The following is an 18381-nucleotide window of genomic DNA, read 5'->3' as shown; positions in this document are numbered from 1 at the left end:
CCTTCTGGCCTTGGCGCAGCTGCCTAGTCGATAAAGCCCTGGGCACTGGTGCTCCTGAGGGCTGCGGGGACACCCGGGTCTACGCGGATGGCAGGTGGCTCTGGGCCCCAGGGCCCTGCCGGTGGGCCCTACTTGGGAATCCGTGCTCTTGCCTGGTGGGGGGCGTCGGTTGCAGAGGGGCCTCCCGCCCCGTGCCTCTTCAGTCACTTTGGCTGCAGCTGAGCCTGGCACTGGGTTTGTGCATGCTCAGGAGACAGATGCCTGCATGTCTCTGGACAGGCCCCGTGCCAGCTGCGACCTGAGCCTCAGCCCAGGTGCACCACCTGCGCTCAGGTTCTTGACTTGCCCAGGGCAGCTGAGAGGGAGAAGATGGCCCTCGCCACGGAGGGAAGCAATTAGTGCCGACACCTGCCAGCGGGAGAAGCGCATTCCAACAGCCCTGTGGGATCCAAGCACCCTCTCGCTCCATCCGCTGCCTCCGCCCCACCCCCTCTTCTCGGGGCGCCCAGCCGGCGCCGGGGGGCAGGCGCCGGGCCTCTCGCGCCGCCGTTGACCGCTCTCCGACGCCCCCCCCCCGAGCCGGGACCAGGGCGCAGGCGCCCAGCGCCCTGGGCCGGCCACGCCCACCGCCGCCCAGGCGCGCAGGCGCCCCTCACCCCGGCCCCCGCACACTCGCCCCGACCCCGCCCCGCCTGGTTGCTCTGGAGGACGGTGGCCGCTGGCGGGAGGTGCCCAAGGCCGGGAGTGGCAAGACAGTTGTGACCGATGAGGGGGCCTTTGCTCCACCCGGCAGTTGTCCACAGTGGCAGTGCCGGGACAGATGCGGCCGATAGGCATCCTGCCCAGACCCGCCGGATGCAGCCCGGGGAGCGTGTCCACTGCCAAGGAAACCTCAAGCGCTGGGGGAAACGGGGTTCCGAAACCTAGACACCGAATGCCACCAGGAGCCCACGGCATGGAAGGGCTGGCGGACCCCTGACGTGGGAGGAGCCTGGCTGGCTGGGGGCACTGGGCTAGAAGAGAAGCTCTGCTATTGTGTCCTGGACAGGTGTTCTCCCCTGGATGTCTGCTGAAAAGCCAAGAGACAGAAGAAGCTCCAGGAACAAGAAAGCGGCTCCCTTGCCCAAAGTCAGAGCCACAACTTCCACCGCTAGGGGCCACTGTTGGGTAGGAATGGTTCCTTCCTCACACTGGCTGCAGGGCAGAGGGCTGAATTCCAAGGCAGGGGGAGGGGCAGGGCCCCTTGCCCAAGGGGCTGTGGGGGAAGGGACCCTGGGCCAGATCGGGGACTGCTGGGAGACCCCCTCTCCATCCGAGAGCTCACCTGTCCAGGCCAAGGGTCTGGGTTGGGCCAGGCTGCCGGCTCCCTCTGAAGACAGACAGGGCTTCCTCGCCAACCAAAGTCCCCGAGGCCCTCGTCAAGCAGGCGGCCTACCTAGGGCCGGCCGGCGTTGCCCTGCAGGTCTCTCCCCACGGCAATGGTCACGGACAAGCTGTCTCCCATCGCCGTCACCTCCACCTTCGCTCAGGGGAACCCTGGCCTTTCCCACCGGCGGCCTGCGGGCTTGGGCCTGGGCTCCCTGCCAGGCCTGTCTCCCAGAGAGGAGAGGCCCAGAGTCTTCCCTCTGCCTTCTCCCTGACCTCTCTTTCTCTCTGTTTCTTTTCTGGCATGAGAGGGGCCCCCTGCGCACCCCTACGACCCCTACCAATGAGCCAGCCCTTTCTCCTCTCGCCCTCCTCTTTCGGACCGTAGGAACGAGCGATTTCCCTTTTCTCTGGGCTCGGGGGACGCAATCGGCACTGCGTACCTATTGGGTGGTGAGACTTTACCGTGGAAATCGTTTCTGCTCCCTTGAGGCACTGCGGTCAAGTGGGCTTACAGGTCCAGGTGTTCCATGGACCAGGGACATTCTCAGCAGCCATGGTGACCGTCCGAAGCGGGTCCGTATGGCTTGTTTGGGCCCTGACTGGAGTCGTAACCATCACTTTTAAAATAAATAAATAAATAAATAAATAAATAAATAAATAAATAAATAAATAAATAAATAAATAAATAAATAAATAAATAAGAACCCGTCCTCTTCAGCACATTTCGCTCGGCCAGAGCACGCCACGCAACCAGGTGATTTTCCTCTTGATTGTCCTTCCTAGCTACCCTAGCAGGCAGGCTTTCCACAGGTATCCTGTCAAGATTTCCACCCGAAAGCAGATAGCCCTTCTGGCCTTGGCGCAGCTGCCTAGTCGATAAAGCCCTGGGCACTGGTGCTCCTGAGGGCTGCGGGGACACCCGGGTCTACGCGGATGGCAGGTGGCTCTGGGCCCCAGGGCCCTGCCGGTGGGCCCTACTTGGGGAATCCGTGCTCTTGCCTGGGGGGGCGTCGGTTGCAGAGGGGCCTCCCGCCCCGTGCCTCTTCAGTCACTTTGGCTGCAGCTGAGCCTGGCACTGGGTTTGTGCATGCTCAGGAGACAGATGCCTGCATGTCTCTGGACAGGCCCCGTGCCAGCTGCGACCTGAGCCTCAGCCCAGGTGCACCACCTGCGCTCAGGTTCTTGGACTTGCCCAGGGCAGCTGAGAGGGAGAAGATGGCCCTCGCCACGGAGGGAAGCAATTAGTGCCGACACCTGCCAGCGGGAGAAGCGCATCCAACAGCCCTGTGGGATCCAAGCCCCCTCTCGCTCCATCCGCTGCCTCCGCCCCACCCCCTCTTCTCGGGGCGCCCAGCCGGCGCCGGGGGGCAGGCGCCGGGCCTCTCGCGCCGCCGTTGACCGCTCTCCGACGCCCGCCGAGCCGGAACCAGGGCGCAGGCGCCCCAGCGCCCTGGGGCCGGCCACGCCCACCGCCGCCCAGGCGCGCAGGCGCCCCTCACCCCCGGCCCCCGCACACTCGCCCCCGACCCCGCCCCGCCTGGTGTTGCTCTGGAGACGGGTGGCCGCTGGCGGGAGGTGCCCAAGGCCGGGAGTGGCAAGACAGTTGTGACCGATGAGGGGGCCTTTGCTCCACCCGGCAGTTGTCCCCAGTGGCAGTGCCGGGACAGATGCGGCCGATAGGCATCCTGCCCAGACCCCGCCGGATGCAGCCCGGGGAGCGTGTCCACTGCCAAGGAAACCTCAAGCGCTGGGGGAAACGGGGTTCCGAAACCTAGACACCGAATGCCACCAGGAGCCCACGGGCATGGAAGGGCTGGCGGACCCCTGACGTGGGAGGAGCCTGCTGGCTGGGGGACTGGGCTAGAAGAGAAGCTCTGCTATTGTGTCCTGGACAGGTGTTCTCCCCTGGATGTCTGCTGAAAAGCCAAGAGACAGAAGAAGCTCCAGGAACAAGAAGCGGCTCCCTTGCCCAAAGTCAGAGCCACAACTTCCACCGCTAGGGGCCACTGTTGGGTAGGAATGGTTCCTTCCTCACACTGGCTGCAGGGCAGAGGGCTGAATTCCAAGGCAGGGGTAGGGGCAGGGCCCCTTGCCCAAGGGGCTGTGGGGGAAGGGACCCCTGGGCCAGATCGGGGACTGCTGGGAGACCCCCTCTCCATCCGAGAGCTCACCTGGTCCAGGCCAAGGGTCTGGGTTGGGCCAGGCTGCCGGCTCCCTCTGAAGACAGACAGGGCTTCCTCGCCAACCAAAGTCCCCGAGGCCTCGTCAAGCAGGCGGCCTACCTAGGGCCGGCCGGCGTTGCCCTGCAGGTCTCTCCCACGGCAATGGTCACGGACAAGCTGTCTCCCATCGCCGTCACCTCCACCTTCGCTCAGGGGAACCCTGGCCTTTCCACCGGCGGCCTGCGGGCTTGGGCCTGGGCTCCCCTGCCAGGCCTGTCTCCAGAGAGGAGAGGCCCAGAGTCTTCCCTCTGCCTTCTCCCTGACCTCTTCTTTCTCTCTGTTTCTTTTTCTGGCATGAGAGGGGCCCCTGCGCACCCCTACGACCCCTACCAATGAGCCAGCCCTTTCTCCTCTCGCCCTCCTCTTTCGGACCGTAGGAACGAGCGATTTCCTTTTCTCTGGGCTCGGGGGACGCAAATCGGCACTGCGTACCTATTGGGTGGTGAGACTTTACCGTGGAAATCGTTTCTGCTCCCTTGAGGCACTGCGGTCAAGTGGGCTTACAGGTCCAGTGTTCATGGACCAGGGACATTCTCAGCAGCCATGGTGACCGTCCGAAGCGGACGTATGGCTTGTTTGGGCCCTGACTGGAGTCGTAACCATCACTTTTTAAAAATAAATAAATAAATAAATAAATAAATAAATAAATAAATAAATAAATAAGAACCCGTCATCTTCAGCACATTTCGCTCGGCCAGAGCACGCCACGCAACCAGGTGATTTTCTCTTGATTGTCCTTCCTAGCTACCCTAGCAGCAGTTCCACAGGTATCCTGTCAAGATTTCCACCCGAAAGCAGATAGCCCTTCTGGCCTTGGCGCAGCTGCCTAGTCGATAAAGCCCTGGGCACTGGTGCTCCTGAGGGCTGCGGGGACACCCGGTCTACGCGGATGGCAGGTGGCTCTGGGCCCCAGGGCCCTGCCGGTGGGCCCTACTTGGGAATCCGTGCTCTTGCCTGGGGGGGCGTCGGTTGCAGAGGGGCCTCCCGCCCCGTGCCTCTTCAGTCACTTTGGCTGCAGCTGAGCCTGGCACTGGGTTTGTGCATGCTCAGGAGGACAGATGCCTGCATGTCTCTGGACAGGCCCCGTGCCAGCTGCGACCTGAGCCTCAGCCCAGGTGCACCACCTGCGCTCAGGTTCTTGGACTTGCCCAGGGCAGCTGAGAGGGAGAAGATGGCCCTCGCCACGGAGGGAAGCAATTAGTGCCGACACCTGCCAGCGGGAGAAGCGCATCCAACAGCCCTGTGGATCCAAGCACCCTCTCGCTCCATCCGCTGCCTCCGCCCCACCCCCTCTTCTCGGGGCGCCCAGCCGGCGCCGGGGGGCAGGCGCCGGGCCTCTCGCGCCGCCGTTGACCGCTCTCCGACGCCCCCCCCCCGAGCCGGGACCAGGGCGCAGGCGCCCCAGCGCCCTGGGCCGGCCACGCCCACCGCCGCCCAGGCGCGCAGGCGCCCCTCACCCCCCGGCCCCCGCACACTCGCCCCGACCCCGCCCCGCCTGGTTGCTCTGGAGACGGTGGCCGCTGGCGGGAGGTGCCCAAGGCCGGGAGTGGCAAGACAGTTGTGACCGATGAGGGGGCCTTTGCTCCACCCGGCAGTTGTCCACAGTGGCAGTGCCGGGACAGATGCGGCCGATAGGCATCCTGCCCAGACCCGCGGATGCAGCCCGGGGAGCGTGTCCACTGCCAAGGAAACCTCAAGCGCTGGGGGAAACGGGGTTCCGAAACCTAGACACCGAATGCCACCAGGAGCCCACGGGCATGGAAGGGCTGGCGGACCCCTGACGTGGGAGGAGCCTGCTGGCTGGGGACTGGGCTAGAAGAGAAGCTCTGCTATTGTGTCCTGGACAGGTGTTCTCCCCTGGATGTCTGCTGAAAAGCCAAGAGACAGAAGAAGCTCCAGGAACAAGAAAGCGGCTCCCTTGCCCCAAAGTCAGAGCCACAACTTCCACCGCTAGGGGCCACTGTTGGGTAGGAATGGTTCCTTCCTCACACTGGCTGCAGGGCAGAGGGCTGAATTCCAAGGCAGGGGGAGGGGCAGGGCCCCTTGCCCAAGGGGCTGTGGGGGAAGGGACCCCTGGGCCAGATCGGGGACTGCTGGGAGACCCCCTCTCCATCCGAGAGCTCACCTGGTCCAGGCCAAGGGTCTGGGTTGGGCCAGGCTGCCGGCTCCCTCTGAAGACAGACAGGGCTTCCTCGCCAACCAAAGTCCCCGAGGCCTCGTCAAGCAGGCGGCCTACCTAGGGCCGGCCGGCGTTGCCCTGCAGGTCTCTCCCACGGCAATGGTCACGGACAAGCTGTCTCCCATCGCCGTCACCTCCACCTTCGCTCAGGGGAACCCTGGCCTTTCCCACCGGCGGCCTGCGGGCTTGGGCCTGGGCTCCCTGCCAGGCCTGTCTCCCAGAGAGGAGAGGCCCAGAGTCTTCCCTCTGCCTTCTCCCTGACCTCTCTTTCTCTCTGTTTCTTTTCTGGCATGAGAGGGGCCCCTGCGCACCCCTACGACCCCTACCAATGAGCCAGCCCTTTCTCCTCTCGCCCTCCTCTTTCGGACCGTAGGAACGAGCGATTTCCTTTTCTCTGGGCTCGGGGGACGCAAATCGGCACTGCGTACCTATTGGGTGGTGAGACTTTTCCGTGGAAATCGTTTCTGCTCCCTTGAGGCACTGCGGTCAAGTGGGCTTACAGGTCCAGGTGTTCCATGGACCAGGGACATTCTCAGCAGCCATGGTGACCGTCCGAAGCGGACGTATGGCTTGTTGGGCCCTGACTGGAGTCGTAACCATCACTTTTTAAAAATAAATAAATAAATAAATAAATAAATAAATAAATAAATAAATAAATAAATAAATAAATAAGAACCCGTCCTCTTCAGCACATTTCGCTCGGCCAGAGCACGCCACGCAACCAGGTGATTTTCCTCTTGATTGTCCTTCCTAGCTACCCTAGCAGGCAGTTCCACAGGTATCCTGTCAAGATTTCCACCCGAAAGCAGATAGCCCTTCTGGCCTTGGCGCAGCTGCCTAGTCGATAAAGCCCTGGGCACTGGTGCTCCTGAGGGCTGCGGGGACACCCGGGTCTACGCGGATGGCAGGTGGCTCTGGGCCCCAGGGCCCTGCCGGTGGGCCCTACTTGGGAATCCGTGCTCTTGCCTGGGGGGGGCGTCGGTTGCAGAGGGGCCTCCCGCCCCGTGCCTCTTCAGTCACTTTGGCTGCAGCTGAGCCTGGCACTGGGTTTGTGCATGCTCAGGAGACAGATGCCTGCATGTCTCTGGACAGGCCCCGTGCCAGCTGCGACCTGAGCCTCAGCCCAGGTGCACCACCTGCGCTCAGGTTCTTGGACTTGCCCAGGGCAGCTGAGAGGGAGAAGATGGCCCTCGCCACGGAGGGAAGCAATTAGTGCCGACACCTGCCAGCGGGAGAAGCGCATCCAACAGCCCTGTGGGATCCAAGCCCCCTCTCGCTCCATCCGCTGCCTCCGCCCCACCCCCTCTTCTCGGGGCGCCCAGCCGGCGCCGGGGGGCAGGCGCCGGGCCTCTCGCGCCGCCGTTGACCGCTCTCCGACGCCCGCCGAGCCGGAACCAGGGCGCAGGCGCCCCAGCGCCCTGGGCCGGCCACGCCCACCGCCGCCCAGGCGCGCAGGCGCCCCTCACCCCGGCCCCCGCACACTCGCCCCGACCCCGCCCCGCCTGGTTGCTCTGGAGACGGTGGCCGCTGGCGGGAGGTGCCCAAGGCCGGGAGTGGCAAGACAGTTGTGACCGATGAGGGGGCCTTTGCTCCACCCGGCAGTTGTCCCCAGTGGCAGTGCCGGGACAGATGCGGCCGATAGGCATCCTGCCCAGACCCGCCGGATGCAGCCCGGGGAGCGTGTCCACTGCCAAGGAAACCTCAAGCGCTGGGGGAAACGGGGTTCCGAAACCTAGACACCGAATGCCACCAGGAGCCCACGGGCATGGAAGGGCTGGCGGACCCCTGACGTGGGAGGAGCCTGCTGGCTGGGGACTGGGCTAGAAGAGAAGCTCTGCTATTGTGTCCTGGACAGGTGTTCTCCCCTGGATGTCTGCTGAAAAGCCAAGAGACAGAAGAAGCTCCAGGAACAAGAAAGCGGCTCCCTTGCCCAAAGTCAGAGCCACAACTTCCACCGCTAGGGGCCACTGTTGGGTAGGAATGGTTCCTTCCTCACACTGGCTGCAGGGCAGAGGGCTGAATTCCAAGGCAGGGGGAGGGGCAGGGCCCCTTGCCCAAGGGGCTGTGGGGGAAGGGACCCCTGGGCCAGATCGGGGACTGCTGGGAGACCCCCTCTCCATCCGAGAGCTCACCTGGTCCAGGCCAAGGGTCTGGGTTGGGCCAGGCTGCCGGCTCCCTCTGAAGACAGACAGGGCTTCCTCGCCAACCAAAGTCCCCGAGGCCTCGTCAAGCAGGCGGCCTACCTAGGGCCGGCCGGCGTTGCCCTGCAGGTCTCTCCCACGGCAATGGTCACGGACAAGCTGTCTCCCATCGCCGTCACCTCCACCTTCGCTCAGGGGAACCCTGGCCTTTCCCACCGGCGGCCTGCGGGCTTGGGCCTGGGCTCCCTGCCAGGCCTGTCTCCCAGAGAGGAGAGGCCCAGAGTCTTCCCTCTGCCTTCTCCCTGACCTCTCTTTCTCTCTGTTTCTTTTCTGGCATGAGAGGGGCCCCTGCGCACCCCTACGACCCCTACCAATGAGCCAGCCCTTTCTCCTCTCGCCCTCCTCTTTCGGACCGTAGGAACGAGCGATTTCCTTTTCTCTGGGCTCGGGGGACGCAAATCGGCACTGCGTACCTATTGGGTGGTGAGACTTTTCCGTGGAAATCGTTTCTGCTCCCTTGAGGCACTGCGGTCAAGTGGGCTTACAGGTCCAGGTGTTCCATGGACCAGGGACATTCTCAGCAGCCATGGTGACCGTCCGAAGCGGACGTATGGCTTGTTTGGGCCCTGACTGGTGTCGTAACCATCACTTTTTAAAAATAAATAAATAAATAAATAAATAAATAAATAAATAAATAAATAAATAAATAAGAGCCCGTCATCTTCAGCACATTTCGCTCGGCCAGAGCAAGCCACGCAACCAGGTGATTTTCCTATTGATTGTCCTTCCTAGCTACCCTAGCAGGCAGTTCCACAGGTATCCTGTCAAGATTTCCACCCGAAAGCAGATAGCCCTTCTGGCCTTGGCGCAGCTGCCTAGTCGATAAAGCCCTGGGCACTGGTGCTCCTGAGGGCTGCGGGGACACCCGGGTCTACGCGGATGGCAGGTGGCTCTGGGCCCCAGGGCCCTGCCGGTGGGCCCTACTTGGGAATCCGTGCTCTTGCCTGGGGGGGCGTCGGTTGCAGAGGGGCCTCCCGCCCCGTGCCTCTTCAGTCACTTTGGCTGCAGCTGAGCCTGGCACTGGGTTTGTGCATGCTCAGGAGACAGATGCCTGCATGTCTCTGGACAGGCCCCGTGCCAGCTGCGACCTGAGCCTCAGCCCAGGTGCACCACCTGCGCTCAGGTTCTTGGACTTGCCCAGGGCAGCTGAGAGGGAGAAGATGGCCCTCGCCACAGAGGGAAGCAATTAGTGCCGACACCTGCCAGCGGGAGAAGCGCATCCAACAGCCCTGTGGGATCCAAGCCCCCTCTCGCTCCATCCGCTGCCTCCGCCCCACCCCCTCTTCTCGGGGCGCCCAGCCGGCGCCGGGGTGCAGGCGCCGGGCCTCTCGCGCCGCCGTTGACCGCTCTCCGACGCCCCCCGAGCCGGGAACAGGGCGCAGGCGCCCCAGCGCCCTGGGCCGGCCACGCCCACCGCCGCCCAGGCGCGCAGGCGCCCCTCACCCCGGCCCCCGCACACTCGCCCCGACCCCCGCCCCGCCTGGTTGCTCTGGAGACGGTGGCCGCTGGCGGGAGGTGCCCAAGGCCGGGAGTGGCAAGACAGTTGTGACCGATGAGGGGGCCTTTGCTCCACCCGGCAGTTGTCCCCAGTGGCAGTGCCGGGACAGATGCGGCCGATAGGCATCCTGCCCAGACCCGCCGGATGCAGCCCGGGGAGCGTGTCCACTGCCAAGGAAACCTCAAGCGCTGGGGGAAACGGGGTTCCGAAACCTAGACACCGAATGCCACCAGGAGCCCACGGGCATGGAAGGGCTGAGCGGACCCCTGACGTGGGAGGAGCCTGCTGGCTGGGGACTGGGCTAGAAGAGAAGCTCTGCTATTGTGTCCTGGACAGGTGTTCTCCCCTGGATGTCTGCTGAAAAGCCAAGAGACAGAAGAAGCTCCAGGAACAAGAAAGCGGCTCCCTTGCCCAAAGTCAGAGCCACAACTTCCACCGCTAGGGGCCACTGTTGGGTAGGAATGGTTCCTTCCTCACACTGGCTGCAGGGCAGAGGGCTGAATTCCAAGGCAGGGGGAGGGGCAGGGCCCCTTGCCCAAGGGGCTGTGGGGGAAGGGACCCCTGGGCCAGATCGGGGACTGCTGGGAGACCCCCTCTCCATCCGAGAGCTCACCTGGTCCAGGCCAAGGGTCTGGGTTGGGCCAGTGTTGGGAGCGATAAAAAGAATGTATGTCGAACTCAGCAAGAATCAGTAGGACGGCTGCCAGAGAAGAGCCAACCCTCTCAATTAAGCAAACTATAATTAGCCCCTCACAATATGTCAGGTCCCACAACATGGCAGAATCCAAATCTGCCTTGTCACTTCCTCATTCTTCTTCCCCTTCAGGTCTTTGTTCTCTGTCTTCCCGCCACTGCCAGGCTGACAAGGCAGTGCGCAGGCACAAGGCAGGTAAACTGAAACCCACTCTACATATCAGTAGTGGCCACAACCAATCCTAACTTTCACCTCCACCCATTACCCCTCCTTTTCCCAAGAGTATATATCCTTTGTTCCCCTCAATAAAATTTGCAGCTTGATCCTCACCCTGTCTCGCTGTCATTCCTCGCGTCTCCTGTCTCATCATTCTCCTCCACGCAAGCCACGAGCCCCAGTTCGCAGCCCCGCTGGCCGGGGCATTCACAGGCCAGGCTGCCGGCTCCCTCTGAAGACAGACAGGGCTTCCTCGCCAACCAAAGTCCCCGAGGCCTCGTCAAGCAGGCGGCCTACCTAGGGCCGGCCGGCGTTGCCCTGCAGGTCTCTCCCACGGCAATGGTCACGGACAAGCTGTCTCCCATCGCCGTCACCTCCACCTTCGCTCAGGGGAACCCTGGCCTTTCCCACCGGCGGCCTGCGGGCTTGGGCCTGGGCTCCCTGCCAGGCCTGTCTCCCAGAGAGGAGAGGGCCCCAGAGTCTTCCTCTGCCTTCTCCCTGACCTCTCTTTCTCTCTGTTTCTTTTCTGGCATGAGAGGGGCCCCTGCGCACCCCTACGACCCCTACCAATGAGCCAGCCCTTTCTCCTCTCGCCCTCCTCTTTCGGACCGTAGGAACGAGCGATTTCCTTTTCTCTGGCTCGGGGGACGCAAATCGGCACTGCGTACCTATTGGGTGGTGAGACTTTACCGTGGAAATCGTTTCTGCTCCCTTGAGGCACTGCGGTCAAGTGGGCTTACAGGTCCAGGTGTTCCATGGACCAGGGACATTCTCAGCAGCCATGGTGACCGTCCGAAGCGGACGTATGGCTTGTTTGGGCCCTGACTGGAGTCGTAACCATCACTTTTTAAAATAAATAAATAAATAAATAAATAAATAAATAAATAAATAAATAAATAAATAAATAAGAACCCGTCATCTTCAGCACATTTCGCTCGGCCAGAGCACGCCACGCAACCAGGTGATTTTCCTCTTGATTGTCCTTCCTAGCTACCCTAGCAGGCAGTTCCACAGGTATCCTGTCAAGATTTCCACCCGAAAGCAGATAGCCCTTCTGGCCTTGGCGCAGCTGCCTAGTCGATAAAGCCCCTGGGCACTGGTGCTCCTGAGGGCTGCGGGGACACCCGGGGTCTACGCGGATGGCAGGTGGCTCTGGGCCCCAGGGCCCTGCCGGTGGGCCCCTACTTGGGAATCCGTGCTCTTGCCTGGGGGGGCGTCGGTTGCAGAGGGGCCTCCCGCCCCGTGCCTCTTCAGTCACTTTGGCTGCAGCTGAGCCTGGCACTGGGTTTGTGCATGCTCAGGAGACAGATGCCTGCATGTCTCTGGGACAGGCCCCGTGCCAAGCTGCGACCTGAGCCTCAGCCCAGGTGCACCACCTGCGCTCAGGTTCTTGGACTTGCCCAGGGCAGCTGAGAGGGAGAAGATGGCCCTCGCCACGGAGGGAAGCAATTAGTGCCGACACCTGCCAGCGGGAGAAGCGCATCCAACAGCCCTGTGGGATCCAAGCCCCCTCTCGCTCCATCCGCTGCCTCCGCCCCACCCCCTCTTCTCGGGGCGCCCAGCCGGCGCCGGGGGGCAGGCGCCGGGCCTCTCGCGCCGCCGTTGACCGCTCTCCGACGCCCCCCCCCGAGCCGGGACCAGGGCGCAGGCGCCCCAGCGCCCTGGGCCGGCCACGCCACCGCCGCCCAGGCGCGCAGGCGCCCCTCACCCCGGCCCCCGCACACTCGCCCCGACCCCGCCCGCCTGGTTGCTCTGGAGACGGTGGCCGCTGGCGGGAGGTGCCCAAGGCCGGGAGTGGCAAGACAGTTGTGACCGATGAGGGGGCCTTTGCTCCACCCGGCAGTTGTCCACAGTGGCAGTGCCGGGACAGATGCGGCCGATAGGCATCCTGCCAGACCCGCCGGATGCAGCCCGGGGAGCGTGTCCACTGCCAAGGAAACCTCAAGCGCTGGGGAAACGGGGTTCCGAAACCTAGACACGAATGCCACCAGGAGCCCACGGGCATGGAAGGGCTGGCGGACCCCTGACGTGGGAGGAGCCTGCTGGCTGGGGACTGGGCTAGAAGAGAAGCTCTGCTATTGTGTCCTGGACAGGTGTTCTCCCCTGGATGTCTGCTGAAAAGCCAAGAGACAGAAGAAGCTCCAGGAACAAGAAAGCGGCTCCCTTGCCCAAAGTCAGAGCCACAACTTCCACCGCTAGGGGCCACTGTTGGGTAGGAATGGTTCCTTCCTCACACTGGCTGCAGGGCAGAGGGCTGAATTCCAAGGCAGGGGGAGGGGCAGGGCCCCTTGCCCAAGGGGCTGTGGGGGAAGGGACCCCTGGGCCAGATCGGGGACTGCTGGGAGACCCCCTCTCCATCCGAGAGCTCACCTGGTCCAGGCCAAGGGTGCTGGGTTGGGCCAGGCTGCCGGCTCCCTCTGAAGACAGACAGGGCTTCCTCGCCAACCAAAGTCCCCCGAGGGCCTCGTCAAGCAGGCGGCCTACCTAGGGCCGGCCGGCGTTGCCCTGCAGTGTCTCTCCCACGGCAATGGTCACGGACAAGCTGTCTCCCATCGCCGTCACCTCCACCTTCGCTCAGGGGAAACCCTGGCCTTTCCCACCGGCGGCCTGCGGGCTTGGGCCTGGCTCCCTGCCAGGCCTGTCTCCCAGAGAGGAGAGGCCCAGAGTCTTCCCTCTGCCTTCTCCCTGACCTCTCTTTCTCTCTGTTTCTTTTCTGGCATGAGAGGGGCCCCTGCGCACCCCTACGACCCCTACCAATGAGCCAGCCCTTTCTCCTCTCGCCCTCCTCTTTCAGGCCTTAGGAACGAGCGATTTCCTTTTCTCTGGGCTCGGGGGACGCAAATCGGCACTGCGTACCTATTGGGTGGTGAGACTTTTCCGTGGAAATCGTTTCTGCTCCCTTGAGGCACTGCGGTCAAGTGGGCTTACAGGTCCAGGTGTTCCATGGACCAGGGACATTCTCAGCAGCCATGGTGACCGTCCGAAGCGGACGTATGGCTTGTTTGGGCCCTGACTGGAGTCGTAACCATCACTTTTTAAAAATAAATAAATAAATAAATAAATAAATAAATAAATAAATAAATAAATAAATAAATAAATAAATAAATAAATAAGAGCCCGTCATCTTCAGCACATTTCGCTCGGCCAGAGCACGCCACGCAACCAGGTGATTTTCCTCTTGATTGTCCTTCCTAGCTACCCTAGCAGGCAGTTCCACAGGTATCCTGTCAAGATTTCCACCCGAAAGCAGATAGCCCTTCTGGCCTTGGCGCAGCTGCCTAGTCGATAAAGCCCTGGGCACTGGTGCTCCTGAGGGCTGCGGGGACACCCGGGTCTACGCGGATGGCAGGTGGCTCTGGGCCCCAGGGCCCTGCCGGTGGGCCCTACTTGGGAATCCGTGCTCTTGCCTGGGGGGGCGTCGGTTGCAGAGGGGCCTCCCGCCCCGTGCCTCTTCAGTCACTTTGGCTGCAGCTGAGCCTGGCACTGGGTTTGTGCATGCTCAGGAGACAGATGCCTGCATGTCTCTGGACAGGCCCCGTGCCAGCTGCGACCTGAGCCTCAGCCCAGGTGCACCACCTGCGCTCAGGTTCTTGGACTTGCCCAGGGCAGCTGAGAGGGAGAAGATGGCCCTCGCCACGGAGGGAAGCAATTAGTGCCGACACCTGCCAGCGGGAGAAGCGCATCCAACAGCCCTGTGGGATCCAAGCCCCCTCTCGCTCCATCCGCTGCCTCCGCCCCACCCCCTCTTCTCGGGGCGCCCAGCCTGCGCCGGGGGGCTGGCGCCGGGCCTCTCGCGCCGCCGTTGACCGCTCTCCGACGCCTCCCGAGCCGGGAACAGGGCGCAGGCGCCCCAGCGCCCTGGGCCGGCCACGCCCACTGCCGCCCAGGCGCGCAGGCGCCCCTCACCCCTGTCCCCGCACACTCGCCCCGACCCCGCCCCGCCTGGTTGCTCTGGAGACGGTGGCCGCTGGCGGGAGGTGCCCAAGGCCGGGAGTGGCAAGACAGTTGTGACCGATGAGGGGGCCTTTGCTCCACCCGGCAGTTGTCCCCAGTGGCAGTGCCGGGACAGATGCGGCCGATAGGCATCCTGCCCAGACCCGCCGGATGCAGCCCGGGGAGCATGTCCACTGCCAAGGAAACCTCAAGCGCTGGGGAAACGGGGTTCCGAAACCTAGACACCGAATGCCACCAGGAGCCCACGGGCATGGAAGGGCTGGCGGACCCCTGACGTGGGAGGAGCCTGCTGGCTGGGGACTGTGCTAGAAGAGAAGCTCTGCTATTGTGTCCTGGACAGGTGTTCTCCCCTGGATGTCTGCTGAAAAGCCAAGAGACAGAAGAAGCTCCAGGAACAAGAAAGCGGCTCCCTTGCCCAAAGTCAGAGCCACAACTTCCACCGCTAGGGGCCACTGTTGGGTAGGAATGGTTCCTTCCTCACACTGGCTGCAGGGCAGAGGGCTGAATTCCAAGGCAGGGGGAGGGGCAGGGCCCCTTGCCCAAGGGGCTGTGGGGGAAGGGACCCCTGGGCCAGATCGGGGACTGCTGGGAGACCCCCTCTCCATCCGAGAGCTCACCTGGTCCAGGCCAAGGGTCTGGGTTGGGCCAGGCTGCCGGCTCCCTCTGAAGACAGACAGGGCTTCCTCGCCAACCAAAGTCCCCGAGGCCTCGTCAAGCAGGCGGCCTACCTAGGGCCGGCCGGCGTTGCCCTGCAGGTCTCTCCCACGGCAATGGTCACGGACAAGCTGTCTCCCATCGCCGTCACCTCCACCTTCGCTCAGGGGAACCCTGGCCTTTCCCACCGGCGGCCTGCGGGCTTGGGCCTGGGCTCCCTGCCAGGCCTGTCTCCCAGAGAGGAGAGGCCCAGAGTCTTCCCTCTGCCTTCTCCCTGACCTCTCTTTCTCTCTGTTTCTTTTCTGGCATGAGAGGGGCCCCTGCGCACCCCTACGACCCCTACCAATGAGCCAGCCCTTTCTCCTCTCGCCCTCCTCTTTCAGGCCTTAGGAACGAGCGATTTCCTTTTCTCTGGGCTCGGGGGACGCAAATCTGCACTGCGTACCTATTGGGTGGTGAGACTTTTCCGTGGAAATCGTTTCTGCTCCCTTGAGGCACTGCGGTCAAGTGGGCTTACAGGTCCAGGTGTTCCATGGACCAGGGACATTCTCAGCAGCCATGGTGACCGTCCGAAGCGGACGTATGGCTTGTTTGGGCCCTGACTGGAGTCGTAACCATCACTTTTTAAAAATAAATAAATAAGTAAATAAATAAATAAATAAATAAATAAATAAATAAATAAATAAGAACCCGTCATCTTCAGCACATTTCGCTCCGCCAGAGCACGCCACGCAACCAGGTGATTTTCCTCTTGATTGTCCTTCCTAGCTACCCTAGCAGGCAGTTCCACAGGTATCCTGTCAAGATTTCCACCCGAAAGCAGATAGCCCTTCTGGCCTTGGCGCAGCTGCCTAGTCGATAAAGCCCTGGGCACTGGTGCTCCTGAGGGCTGCGGGGACACCCGGGTCTACGCGGATGGCAGGTGGCTCTGGGCCCCAGGGCCCTGCCGGTGGGCCCTACTTGGGAATCCGTGCTCTTGCCTGGGGGGGCGTCGGTTGCAGAGGGGCCTCCCGCCCCGTGCCTCTTCAGTCACTTTGGCTGCAGCTGAGCCTGGCACTGGGTTTGTGCATGCTCAGGAGACAGATGCCTGCATGTCTCTGGACAGGCCCCGTGCCAGCTGCGACCTGAGCCTCAGCCCAGGTGCACCACCTGCGCTCAGGTTCTTGGACTTGCCCAGGGCAGCTGAGAGGGAGAAGATGGCCCTCGCCACGGAGGGAAGCAATTAGTGCCGACACCTGCCAGCGGGAGAAGCGCATCCAACAGCCCTGTGGGATCCAAGCCCCCTCTCGCTCCATCCGCTGCCTCCGCCCCACCCCCTCTTCTCGGGGCGCCCAGCCGGCGCCGGGGGGCAGGCGCCGGGCCTCTCGCGCCGCCGTTGACCGCTCTCCGACGCCCCCCCCCGAGCCGGGACCAGGGCGCAGGCGCCCCAGCGCCCTGTGCCGGCCACGCCCACCGCCGCCCAGGCGCGCAGGCGCCCCTCACCCCGGCCCCCGCACACTCGCCCCGACCCCGCCCCGCCTGGTTGCTCTGGAGACGGTGGCCGCTGGCGGGAGGTGCCCAAGGCCGGGAGTGGCAAGACAGTTGTGACCGATGAGGGGGCCTTTGCTCCACCCGGCAGTTGTCCACAGTGGCAGTGCCGGGACAGATGCGGCCGATAGGCATCCTGCCCAGACCCGCCGGATGCAGCCCGGGGAGCGTGTCCACTGCCAAGGAAACCTCAAGCGCTGGGGGAAACGGGGTTCCAAAACCTAGACACCGAATGCCACCAGGAGCCCACGGGCATGGAAGGGCTGGCGGACCCCTGACGTGGGAGGAGCCTGCTGGCTGGGGACTGGGCTAGAAGAGAAGCTCTGCTATTGTGTCCTGGACAGGTGTTCTCCCCTGGATGTCTGCTGAAAAGCCAAGAGACAGAAGAAGCTCCAGGAACAAGAAAGCGGCTCCCTTGCCCAAAGTCAGAGCCACAACTTCCACCGCTAGGGGCCACTGTTGGGTAGGAATGGTTCCTTCCTCACACTGGCTGCAGGGCAGAGGGCTGAATTCCAAGGCAGGGGGAGGGGCAGGGCCCCTTGCCCAAGGGGCTGTGGGGGAAGGGACCCCTGGGCCAGATCGGGGACTGCTGGGAGACCCCCTCTCCATCCGAGAGCTCACCTGGTCCAGGCCAAGGGTCTGGGTTGGGCCAGGCTGCCGGCTCCCTCTGAAGACAGACAGGGCTTCCTCGCCAACCAAAGTCCCCGAGGCCTCGTCAAGCAGGCGGCCTACCTAGGGCCGGCCGGCGTTGCCCTGCAGGTCTCTCCCACGGCAATGGTCACGGACAAGCTGTCTCCCATCGCCGTCACCTCCACCTTCGCTCAGGGGAACCCTGGCCTTTCCCACCGGCGGCCTGCGGGCTTGGGCCTGGGCTCCCTGCCAGGCCTGTCTCCCAGAGAGGAGAGGCCCAGAGTCTTCCCTCTGCCTTCTCCCTGACCTCTCTTTCTCTCTGTTTCTTTTCTGGCATGAGAGGGGCCCCTGCGCACCCCTACGACCCCTACCAATGAGCCAGCCCTTTCTCCTCTCGCCCTCCTCTTTCGGACCGTAGGAACGAGCGATTTCCTTTTCTCTGGGCTCGGGGGACGCAAATCTGCACTGCGTACCTATTGGGTGGTGAGACTTTTCCGTGGAAATCGTTTCTGCTCCCTTGAGGCACTGCGGTCAAGTGGGCTTACAGGTCCAGGTGTTCCATGGACCAGGGACATTCTCAGCAGCCATGGTGACCGTCCGAAGCGGACGTATGGCTTGTTTGGGCCCTGACTGGAGTCGTAACCATCACTTTTTAAAAATAAATAAATAAATAAATAAATAAATAAATAAATAAATAAATAAATAAATAAGAACCCGTCATCTTCAGCACATTTCGCTCGGCCAGAGCACGCCACGCAACCAGGTGATTTTCCTCTTGATTGTCCTTCCTAGCTACCCTAGCAGGCAGTTCCACAGGTATCCTGTCAAGATTTCCACCCGAAAGCAGATAGCCCTTCTGGCCTTGGCGCAGCTGCCTAGTCGATAAAGCCCTGGGCACTGGTGCTCCTGAGGGCTGCGGGGACACCCGGGTCTACGCGGATGGCAGGTGGCTCTGGGCCCCAGGGCCCTGCCGGTGGGCCCTACTTTGGAATCCGTGCTCTTGCCTGGGGGGGCGTCGGTTGCAGAGGGGCCTCCCGCCCCGTGCCTCTTCAGTCACTTTGGCTGCAGCTGAGCCTGGCACTGGGTTTGTGCATGCTCAGGAGACAGATGCCTGCATGTCTCTGGACAGGCCCCGTGCCAGCTGCGACCTGAGCCTCAGCCCAGGTGCACCACCTGCGCTCAGGTTCTTGGACTTGCCCAGGGCAGCTGAGAGGGAGAAGATGGCCCTCGCCACGGAG

Source organism: Dasypus novemcinctus, chromosome 30 (assembly GCF_030445035.2).
Source record: "Dasypus novemcinctus isolate mDasNov1 chromosome 30, mDasNov1.1.hap2, whole genome shotgun sequence".
Taxonomy (NCBI): Eukaryota; Metazoa; Chordata; class Mammalia; order Cingulata; family Dasypodidae; genus Dasypus; species Dasypus novemcinctus.
The sequence above is the reverse complement of the archived record's forward strand: the minus strand, read 5'-3'. Positions refer to the sequence as shown.